The sequence below is a fragment of the Calonectris borealis genome, unplaced genomic scaffold (genome assembly GCF_964195595.1).
Source record: "Calonectris borealis unplaced genomic scaffold, bCalBor7.hap1.2 HAP1_SCAFFOLD_40, whole genome shotgun sequence".
Lineage (NCBI taxonomy): Eukaryota > Metazoa > Chordata > Aves > Procellariiformes > Procellariidae > Calonectris > Calonectris borealis.
This window is the reverse complement of record NW_027441454.1, coordinates 1,797,715-1,809,996: the sequence shown is the minus strand read 5'-3', so window position 1 is coordinate 1,809,996 and position 12,282 is coordinate 1,797,715.

Sequence of the window (12,282 nt, the reverse complement as noted above, 5' to 3'; positions counted from 1 at the left end):
GCTGCTGGGAGCTGAGCCAGGGTCCCTCTCCCTTGGCCAGGGCTTTCACCAGCCCCAGTGCCCATGGGCAGAAAACCCTCTTACACAGGAGTCAGGCGGGGAGAAGGCTTTGCACTTGGGCAGGACCTGGAGCCCAAAGTGCCCTCCCTCTCCCGCTGGTGGGTCTGCACACCCTCCGGCTCCTCCCTGAAAGGCTCCTCTGCTGCAGGCTGGAAGGTGCGTTGGCTCCCTGTGGGAGCTGCTGCAGCTCAGAACTGCTGCAAACAGCAGGGTCTGGCCCTGGAGGAGGAGAGGGCAGGAGGCAGCTCTTGCCAACATCCTCTCCCACTTCATGATTGCCCCGTTCCCTGCTGGGAGCTACTCCACCCCTGGGGCGACCCTGGGGGGATCTGGAGGAAGCCCAGGCTGCCACATCCCTCTGCTCCATACCCTGGAGCCTTTTTGCTGGCAGCCCCTGTGGGAGAGCAGCGTGCCCAGGGTGAGACTCCCACGGTGATGGGTGACACACATGGGCACTGCAAACCCAGCCTACTTCCCCTGGAAAACTCCCACTAGGGTAAGCTCCAGCCCTGCATCTCGGAGAAATACGTTATAAAAGTGAAGTAAAGAAGAAGAGGGCAGTGTTATCTTCTGAACGCAGGACAGTGGGGGCCTACGGGCAGCATGGACATTCTCTGCAGCAAAGGCCAATTGTATGAGGTTCAACAAGGCCAAGTGCCGGGTCCTGCACTTCGGCCACAACAACCCCAGGCAACGCTACAGGCTTGGGGAAGAGTGGCTGGAAAGCTGCCCAGAGGAAGAGGACCTGGGGGTGCTGGTCGACAGCGGCTGAACATGGCCAAGTAGGCCAACGACATCCTGGCCTGTATCAGAAATAGTGTGGCCAGCAGGAGCAGGGAGGTGATCGTGCCCCTGTACTCGGCACTGGTGAGGCCGTACCTCGAATCCTGGGTTCAGTTTTGGGCCCCTCACTCCAGGAAGGACATGGAGGTGCTGGAGCGTGTCCAGAGAAGGGCAACAAAGCTGGTGAAGGGTCTGGAGCACAAGTCTGAGGAGGAGCGGCTGAGGGAATTGGGGTTGTTTAGCCTGGAGAAGAGGAGGCTGAGGGGAGACCTCATCGCGCTCTACAACTACCTGAAAGGAGGTTGTAGCGAGGTGGGTGTTGGTCTCTTCTGCCAAGTAACAACGATAGGACGAGAGGAAATGGCCTCAAGTTGCACCAAGGGAGGTTTAGATTGGATATTAGGAGAAATTTCTTTACTAAAGAGTGGTCAGGCCTTGGAACAGGCTGCCCAGGGAAGTGGTTGAGTCACCGTCCCTGGAAGTATTTAAAAGACGTGTAGATGGGGTGCTTAGGGACATGGTGTAGTGGGCATGGTGGTGTTGGGTTGACGGTTGGACTCGATGATCTTAGAGGTCTTTTCCAACCTTAATGATTCTATTCTATGATTCTATGATTCTATGATATGCCCCCAGGCAGTGTGGTTATGGGTGGCAAGGCGTATGGGAGAATATGGGCAGGTACCTAGAAGGGCTGTCACCTCTGATGGTCTGGGACCTCACCCCAAACAACTGTGGGAAACTGAATAAGTGACAGAATGTTTGAAAAAAGGGTGTCCTGGCCCTGGCTATGTGTCGCGAATGAATCGTTTAGAGGCCGCTTAAAGAATCACCATCAAAGGTATTAGCAGAAAGTGATTTTAATAGAGATTTATAAAGGCGTGACCTAACACAATTCGATGGCAAGGTTCACTCTATTACTTGCTACATGGATGAAACATATAAAGGAAAATCATCTAAGGGTTTATATCTTAGGGACTATATGTGTTTAGCAGCAGTCTAGGGTTCATTCACAGTTTAGCAGCACTTAATTACCAACTAATCATTAACAAACTTTAGTAGCACTTAATCATTAATAATTTAATATTTACAAAATAAGTATTAGTAGAGTCTACTATAATCATGACTTAATTACAGATTATGCTTACTATTAGTCGACATACAGACAGTCAGAAATATATATATATATATATACACACACACACAGAGAAGGTATACCTCTTGAAAATTCCCCTCGAGTTCGGTGAAGAAATATTCACGTCAAATGTCCAGGCATTTTTTTCTCAACGGGCGAAGGGTTGAACTTTGAGGAGTGAAGGGGTTCAGCCCAGGTCCCGTCGCCAGCTTTCGGCGACGATCCTCCGTATATCGCAGACTCGAGAGGGCGCGAGCTCCGAGAGGCTCCCACTCAAAGGGAGATGCTGGGCGCAGCCGCTGCGGTCCAGGAGAGCTCAAAGGGCCTCACTTAGGACCAGCGTTTATAGGTTCGCAAGATGATTGGCTTTGGTCATCCGTAAATTCCCATCCTGGCCACAGTCCGAGGCGGTAATGACTAAAAATTCTCCAGGTTTCAGTGTTGTTCTGCCTGACACCTGGGCCAGGCAGTGGGAGCACGTTCCCAGCCTCAGCCGTGCAGAGTTTCTGATACGGTCAAGGAGCGCTCAACCGCCAGACTCAGTGCACCAAGGCCGAGCTTTCACGGGAATTTCTGAGATCAACGAGCGGCCTAGGAGAGGCGGGGGAGGAAATGCTCCATCACACCATGTCAAAGAGACCCAACTGGATGCCCTGTGCTGGGGCCTGGCCTACGCCTGCTGAGCACTATTCAACACTCTTCAGCACCCTCAGGGGAGGAGAGGGTCTCTGGATCCAAAGACATACAGACACTGTGGCTAAATTGGAGACCCAGCCCTCAACTGTATCAGTCACCCCTACAGCCAAGAAGAAACAATGGAAGCAGAGGTCAACTCATTTATTAAAGGAGGAGAAAGCTTCTCCTAAGCGGGAACAGGAGAGGGAATGAGAGGAGGGAGCCTGGTCTGCAGCAGCACAGTCACAAGAACAGAGGGGGACGAGACTGAAGTCATAAATGAATCAGAAACCACCCAATCCCTGTCCCTAAGCGAGGTGTGAGATATGTGCAAACATTTCAGCCATCATCCAGGCAAGGGAATTATTGGCTGGTTGCTCTGATGCTGGGATACTGGGCCAACAGTCAGGAATTAGAGGGTAAGGAAGCCCGGCAGCTGGGATCCCTTCACAGGGATCATGCCATTGACAAAGGGGTTGGAGCAGGGGCAGCAGTCCTCAACCTCTGGAGGCGGCTCCTTCCAAGCGTGAAGGAAAAGTACGCCTTCAGGGAAGATCTTGTAAATCACCGAGGCAAGTGGACTTCTCAGCTGCAGCTGCTGATGGAGATACTGTTGAAGGCAGGTGCCATTGCAGATGCAGATGGTATTACAGACACCGCTGGAGAAACGGCATCTGAACTGGGATCTACATCTACAATGGCAGTTGCAATGGTATCTGCATCTGCATCTGCCTGCAGGTTACAAAATCTTGGAAGATAAGCTGCTCTGCAAAATATTCTTGGCTTCTTTTTTTCTTTTTTATTCTGCTCTGGCAGAACAAAGCAAACATGTACAGGGTCTTAGTGGATTAAGACAGAAGTGTCATGTTAACTAGAACTTCAGATTCTACAAGCTTTTTTCTTTTTAATTTTCATTTTTACAATCAGATACACCCATATGCTCTGGCTGCCCCATTTCCCAGACCCTGGGGCGGCATAAGCACGCTGACTAATAACACCGGCTTGCCCCTGCCTTTACTGTTTTATAAATTGCCTGGCTCACACCATCCCCCACTGCGGAGGAAGTAGCATCTGCAAAAAGCAAGTGCAGAGCATGTTCTCCGGTGGGGTCTGGAGATACAGAAGCTGGCTCTGCTGCGGTTGTTGGTGGCTCCTTATCCCCTTCTGCAAGAGGGTAGGGAAAACTCCAGTCAGGTCCATGTTGAAGCCGTCTGAGTGTCAGAGGCAATGAATGGATTTCGTGTGGCCCTCTCCCACAAATGCAGTATGGGCTGTGAGTGAGAGTGTCACAGTGGTCAGGACGGCGTTTTCTTCCTCACCAAGATGACAGTACCTCCTTTCCGTGCGGGGCTCAACCCATGAATCCCCAGCAGAAGGTTTCTGTAGCAGCACTGTGGCCACCTTCCCCCAGCTCTGAGCTCCTTGGTCCCTTGGGGAGGCAGGAGGAGGGCAGCGACTGTGGGAACCAGCGGCAGAGACCAGGAGAAGGGAGGACAGAGGCAGGCAAGGGGGCGGTGTGGTGGAAGGTGACATTGCTGGGGTGTGCTGAGGTCACTTGTGTGGGAGGAAGCTGATTGGTCAGGAGCATCAGGCAGCACTGAGGTGCTCAGTGCCTGCCACTGACAGCACAGAGAGACGAGAACTGGGGGGGCAGAGGAGAGGCAGGTTGGGGGAACGGCAAGGGGCCAGCAGCGAGGTGACGGCTGGGGCGGGGCTGGTGAGGTCACTTCTAGCTGAGATGCTGATAGGGTAGAAGTAGGCATGTGGCTTGGCTATTCCTTATGAGGTCACCTCTGTCTCTGCAGGTGATGGGCCAGCAGCATGCAAATGGCTTGGAAGTTCCTTGTGAGGTCACTATTTCCCGAGACCCTGATAGGCCAGCAGCCGGCTGATGGCTGGGTGGTGCTTGTGAGGTCACTTCTTCCTGAGACCCTGATAGGCCAGCAGCAGGCTTGCAGCAGGGCGGGTGTTGGTGAGGTCCCTTCAGCTGGAGCTGTGCTGGGCCAGCAGCAGGCTGGCGGGGCATTGCCGGGTGTCTCCTCTCCACTGTGGCCCGTGGCGTCTCCTCCTCCTGCCACCTACCAGGACGAAGACCCTGGCTGGAGGTCCTGGTGGGCTGTGGTGAGCCCTGGAGCCTTCTCCTGCTGCCCCGTGCCCTCAGCCTCTCCCGCAGTGATGAGTGCTCCCGCGTCCTCCCCCCACAGCCAAGGGCCCCAGCTGAGGTGGCTCCAGCTGGTCGATGTCTGTTCTGCACCGAGGTGGGGGGAACGTGTGGGTGTGGAGGGGGGAAGCCCTGTACGTGGTGCGGTGTTGTATATGTGGGCTGAGCAGTCTGCGCTGGGGGGATCATGCCCTGATGTGCTGGTGTGCATCTGTAGTGGTGTTGATATCTCCATCGGTCTGCGTAATGCTATTGATACCTGCATCGGGATCAGTATCTGCCATGGCCTCTGCATCTGCAGTGGGATTTGGATCTGCAATGGCATCTGCAAAGGTGTCTGCACCTGGAATGCTGTGTGTGCAACTGTCCTGTTGCCTGCAGCTCTCCAGTGCAGACACCATTGCAGATGCAGATACCATTGCAGACACCATTGCAGATGCAGATACCATGGCAGACTGCACTGCAGATGCAGATACCATTGCAGACACCATTGCAGATGCAGATACCATTGCAGACACCATTGCAGATGCAGATACGATTGAAGGTTCAGATGCCACAGCAGACCCTCTTGCAGAGGAGGATGCTATTGCAGATGTAGGTACCACGGCAGATGCAGGCACCACTACAGACACCACTGAAAATGCAAATGGCATGTCAGACACCATTGCAGATGCAGATGGCATTGCATGTAAGATTGCAGATGCAGATAGCATCTCAGAGGTGGGTACCACTGCAGGAGTCATTGCAGATGCAGGGACAAGTGCCCACGCCATTGCAGATGCCACAGGAGATGCAGATACCGTTAAAGATATGATGGCAGATGCAGATAAAATTTCAGATGCAATTAAAGGTCTTGATAGCAGTGTCTCTGTCTATGGGTGTCAGTGTCTGTAATGGTATTTACATGAGTAGCTGTAGGTGTAGAATAGAATAGAATAGAATAGAATAGAACAGAATAGAATAGAATAGAATAGAATAGAATTAGAATAATAGTGTAATTGTACCTGTATCTGCGTCTGTACTGGTATCTGTTTCTGCATCTAAGATTGTATTTGTATCTGCACCTTTCTGTGTAATGGTACTTCCATCTCTAATTTTATCTCCAATGGACTCTGTTTCTTTAATTGTTTGTGTAATTGAATCTGTACCTGTAATTGTATCTGCAGTTATAGGTGTAGTGGTGTCTGTGATTGTACTTGCACCTGTGTTAGTATGGTTAGTTGTATCTTTATCTGTCGTTGTACCTGAGACTTTTCATATTCTGTATCTGTATCTGCAATTGTATCCAGAATTCAATGTCACTCTGTGTCTAATTATAATGGCTTATGTGATAGTATTGCTGATGGTACCAGTACCTGTAGTTGTGATGGTACTGGTAGTATCTGTGCCTCTGTCACGAATGAGTGCTTTTAACTCTTTGCCGTCCAGCTCGCATGCCCAACTTCTTGGCATCTTGTTGTGTTAGTATAGAAATTTGTGCTCCCGTATCTATTAGAAATTTTACCGATTGTTGTCGAGGGCCAACTGGAATTAAAATATATGGGCCATTATCACTTATCCACTGAGAAGCCTCCACTTTCCAGACAGGCAGGCCCAATTGCCTTCCAGACGCTACTCTTTTTTTGACTTCGTGCCCAGCAATTCCTCCCTAAGGGGGAGGAAGGGGTTGTTTCCCCTTCTGGGGACTGGCTCTACCTGTACCGCTAATGGTCTCAGTATGGGTGTGACTGTCTGTAACGGTATTGTGGTCTCTGTACTGGTATCAGGATCTGTAATGGTATCGGTGATGGCATCTGTAATGGGAATTGGATCTGTATCAGCCTGTGTAATGTTATTGATCTCTGCAATGGGATCAGTATCTGCAGTGGTACCTGCATCTACAGTGGCGTTTGTAACAGTATGAGTATCTGCAATGGCGTCTGCATCTTCAGCGATACCTGCCTCTGCAATGGCGTATCCGTCTCCGAGGGTATCTGCATCTGACTTTGCATTTGCAATGGTATCTGCTGTGGTTTCTGCATCTGCAATGGTATTGGCTTTGGTGTCTGCCTCCGCAACTTTACCAGGAACAGTACGTGCATCTGAGAGGTATATGCAGTGGGTTTTGCGATGGTATTTGAATCTGCAATGCCACCTGCCATGGTATCTGCATCTGCTGTGGCATCAGCAAGGCTATCTGCATCATCAATATCACCTGCACTGAAAACTTCTGCTGCAATGGTGCCTGCATCAGTATTGCTACCTGCATCTGGAATCGTATCTGGAACGGTATCTGCATCTGCAGTGTTGTCAACACCTTCAGTGGCATCTGCATTTGTAGTGGGCATCTGCATCTCCAATGGTATCTCCATCTGCAATAGTATGTTCATCTGCAATGGCACTTGCACCTGGAATGGCATCTGCAATGGTTTCTGCATCTGCAGTGGTATCTCCTGCGATGCCATCTGCATCTGCAAGGATGCCTGCAGCTGCAATGGCACCTGCAAAGGTACCTCTGTCTGCAGTGGTACTGGCTTCTTCAAAGGCATCTGCAGCTGCTTTGAAATCTGTAATGGTATTTGCATCTGATGCGGTATCTCCATCTGCAGTGCCACCTGCAGTGCTCTTTGAATTCGTACCTGCACCTGCACCATTCTCAAGAATGGAGCGAGCATCTGCAACGGTATCTGCAATGCTGTCTGCAGTGGTATTTCATTCCGCAGGGCCATCTTTAATGGTGTTTCCATCTGCAATGGGATCTGTGTTTGCAATGGAATCTGTAACGTTATCTGTATCTGCACCTTCTAGGTGTTTATCAGCATGCGTAGTGGTATCCGTACGTTTAATGCTGGCTGTAAGTGTAATTGTATTCGTACCTCCAACTGTATCTGTATCAGCAATTGTATCTGTCTGTGTTTCAGTGTCTGTACCTGTAGTTCTTTCTCTGCCTGTATCTCTATGTGTATTTGTGTCCATCTCTGTAACTGTACCTCTGACGGTCATTGTATTTGTATCCACATCAGTATCCGCATCCGTATGCCTATCGGTGACTGTCTAGTTATCTGTGTATTTATCTGGACCTCTGCCTGCAGCAGCACATCTGTGCGTAGTTGGTAGCTGTGTTTCCATCAGTGCCTTATGTGTAATGGTTCACCTGTCTGTCACGGAACCTGGGTGGGTAACGGTGTCACTTGCTGTATCTGCTGCTGTTTGTGTAGCTGAATGGGCACTTGTACCTGTGACTGTACTTGTATCCTTAATCGTGAGTGTAATTGTGTCTGTGTCTGGAATTGTATCTGGTTTGTGCCTGTATCTGCAATTCCGTGTGAATCTATGCCTGTGATTATATCAGTCTCTGTGATGGTACTGGTACCTGTATTTCTGATGGTGCCAGGATCTGTGTCTGCAATGGTACCTGTATCTGTACCTGTAACTGTACCTGAAACTGTATCTGCGTTGCTAATGGTCTGTGTCTCTGCACGTGTACTTGCAGTGATTTGTGTACGTGTACATGTGTTTGGTTTGTGTACGTGTACATGTGATTCCCTCTCTAGCTGAAACAGTACCAGCAAGGGTACCTCTAATGGTATCTGTACCACCAGCGGTCTCGGTATCGTTGTGACTGTAATGGTATCGCTGTCTCTGTGCTGGTATCGGGTTCTGTAATAATGGTGGTGGTGTCTGCAATGGTATTGGGATCTGCATCGGTATGTGTATTGCTGTTGATATCTGCAGTGGCCTCTGCATCTGCCGTGTTTTCCGTATCTGCAATGGCATCTGCAATGGTTTCTTCAGCTGCAGTGGTACCTGCTCCTGCAGTGTTCTTTGCTTTGCTAATGGCATCTGCAGGGTTATCAGCAATGGTATGTGCATCTGCAATGGTATTTGAACCTGCCATGCCATCTGTGAGGGTATCTGCATCTGGAATGCTGTGTGTGCAACTGCACTGTCGTCTGCAACTCTGCAGTGCAGACACCATTGCAGATGTAGGTGTATAGCTGATAGCACCGCAGATGCAGAAAGCGTGGAAGGTTCAGATGCCACAGCAGACGCTATTGCAAATGAGGATACCGTTGCAGATGTAGGTACCATGGCAGATGCAGATCCCATTACAGACCCCACTGAAAACGCAGATGCCATGTCAGCCAGCACTGTAGATGCAGATGGCATTGCAGATGGCATTGCAGATGGCATTGCAGATGCAGATAGCATTTCAGAGGTGGGTGCCATTGCAGGTAACATTGCAGACACAAGGACAAGTGCAGATGCTGTTGCAGATGCCATAAGAGATGCAGATACCATTGAAGGTACGATGGCAAATGCAGATACAATTTCAGATGCAATTGCAGGCCTTGGTATATGTGTCTCTGTCTGTGTTGCTGTGATGGATTGACCTTGGATGGATGCCAGGTGCCCACCAACCCACTCTATCACTCCCTTCCTCAGCAGGACAGCAGGGTGGAGAAAATAAGATGGAAAAAACTCGTAGGTCAAGATAAAGGCAGTTTAATAAAGCAAAAGCAAAGGTCACATGTGGAAGCAAAGGCAAACAAAAGATTTATTCTCTACTTCCCATCAGCAGGTGATGTCCAGCCACTTCCTGGGAAGTAGGGCTTCAGTATGCGTAGCAGTTGCTCCAGAAGACAAATGTTGTAATAACAAATGCCCCCCCCCCTCGCCTTCTCCTTTCTCTTAGCTTTCATGGCTGAGCAGACGTCATATGGTATGGAATATCCCTTCGATCAGGCTTTTGGGTCAGCTGTCCTGGCTATGTCCCCTCTCAAGATCTTGCCCACCCCCAGCCTACTGGTGAGGGGGGAATGTTGGAGAGACAGCCTTGATGCTGTGCAAGCACTGCTCAGCCGTAGCCAAAGCACTGCTGTGTTATCAACACCTTTCTAGCTACCAATACAAAGCACAGCACTATGGGGGCTGCTATGGGGAAAATTAACTCCATCTCAGCCAGACCCAATACAATCTCCACCCCATATTCCATACCATTTGCATCATGCTCAAGTCCCACATCATTTGATACATATATATATCTCTCTTCTAACCATCCCATTGTATTTAATTCTCATTACTGAAATCCCTTCTTACCAACACTTACAACTTAAACTACATACTTAAACCATCTTTATACCCAATGTACAGATTTATACATTCTCATTAACTACCATCCTCTGTCCTTTAACAGACAGATATTATTCTCCCATTCCATGGGCTTTCTCCACTCCTCCAGATGTTCATAAGAACAGGCTATGACTTGGGCCCCATCTGTCAGGACAGGAGCAGCAGTCTGTTCGATTGTTGGGCACCAACACTGGCTTGGTTTGGGTCATCGTTGCAATTGTCTGGTTCCTTGCAAAACTCTCTCTTCGTCGTTTCAGGTCGTTCCTGCTGCATTACTTTTTCCTACAACATACAACTCACATCACAGATTATTTTCCCCCCAAGATTAAATCTCCTTGAGGCACACACTGGGTCTCCCCATCCTTCCGTATTACCCGCCAAGTACACCCAGGTCCTTGAGTGAAGACAATCCCACAAATGGGTTTGCCTTTTCCCACGGGAGGACCGATCCACACTGCCTTCCCCAGCCACTTCCCTGTGTGCACTATGGGGACTTGATGTCCTCCCACAGTAGGCAGGGGTTTTGTTTGGGCAGGACCAGGATGATTAGCAGATCCTCTGGTGTTAACCAGCCAAGCGGATTCTGCTAACTTTGTATCGCAGTGCTGCCATGCTCCATTGCCCAACGCTCTCAACATAGTCCTTAACAGTCCATTATTCTCTCAATCTTTCCAGAGGCTTGTGGGTGATAGGGGATGTGATACACCCACTCAATCCCGTGTTTCTTTGCTCACGAGTTTATGAGGTTATTTCGAAAATGGGTCTCATTGTCTGATTCAATCCTTTCTAGGGTAGCATGTTGCCACAAAATTTGCCTTTCAAAGCCTCAGATGGTGCTTTCGGCAGTGGCATGGTTTACAGGGTATGTGTCTAGCCAACCAGTAGTTGCTTCCACCATGATGAATATGTAGCGCGTGCCTTGGTTGTTCATGGCAGTGGTCCAACACAGTCAATTTGCCAGGCCTTGCCATATCGAGAACCCAGCCACCGCTCTCTATTCCAAGGAGACTTTATTCGTGTGGCTCACTTGATTGCGGCACATGTTTCACATTCATGAGTGACCTGTGTGATGGCCTCCATGGTCAGGTCCACCCCTCGATCACGAGCCCATCTGTATGTTGCATCTCTCCCTAGATGTCCCAATGTTTCATGGGCCCACTGAAGTACAAATAGCTCACCTTTATGCTCCCAGTCCAGGTCCACCTGAGCTACTTCAGTTTTGACAGCCTTGTCTACCTGGTCATTGTTTTGATGTTCTTCAGTGGCGTGGCTTTTGAGCATGTGAGCATCTACATGACGTACCTGTAGAGTGATGTTTTCTACTCGGGCAGCGACGTCCTCCTACAGTGCAGCAGCCCAGATGGTTTTACCCCTGTGCTGCCTATTGGTCTTCTTCCACTGCTGTAGCCACCCCCATAGGGCATTGGCCACCATCCAGGAATCAGTATAAAGGTAGAGTACTGGCCACTGTTCTCGTTCAGCAATCTCTAGGGCTAGTTGGATGGCTTTCACTTCTGCAAACTGACTTGACTACCTTCTCCTTCAGTGGCTTCAACAACTTGTTGTGTGGGCAGCTTTCCACTTCTGATGGTTTCCTACAACATGACAGGATCCATCAGTAAACAAAGCATGATGCCTTTCATCTTCTGATAATTTTTATATGGTGGCGCCTCTTAGGCACAAGCCACCTCCTCAAGCAATGCTCCAAAATCTCTGCCTTCTGGCCAGTCCATGATGTCTTCCAGGATTCCTGGGCAGTTGCGTTTCCGCAGCCGAGCTCGTTGCATGATCAACGCTACCCTCTTACTCCATGTAGTGCTGGTTGTGTGATGCGTAGAGGGGATGTTTCCTTTTAACATCCAGTGTAGCACGGGCAATCACGATGCCGAGTGGAGATATGTTCCTATACCAACAACTTCTGAAGTGGCTCAAGCCCACTCATATGCTGCTAATATCTCTTTTTCAGTCGGCGTGTAGTGGGCTTCTGATCCTCGATACCCCCAGCTCCAAAACCCTAGTGGTCGACCTCGGCTTTCTTCTGATGTTTTCTGCCAGAGCCTCCAGATGAGACCATCCTCTCTGGCTGCAGTGTAGAGTACATTTTGCACAGTTGGTCCTGTCCAGACAGGCCCAAGAGCTCCCGCACGAGCTATCTCCTGTTTGATCTGGTCAAAGGCTTGCTATTGCTCACGGCCCCACTCAAAATAGTTCTTCTTCCGGGTTACTCAACAGGGAGAGCTCACAAGCTGACTATAACCTGGAATATGCATTCTCCAGAATCCCACAAGGCCTAGGAAAGCTTGTGTTTCTTTCTCGTTAGCTGGTGGAGACATAGCTGCTATCTTGTTGATCACATCCA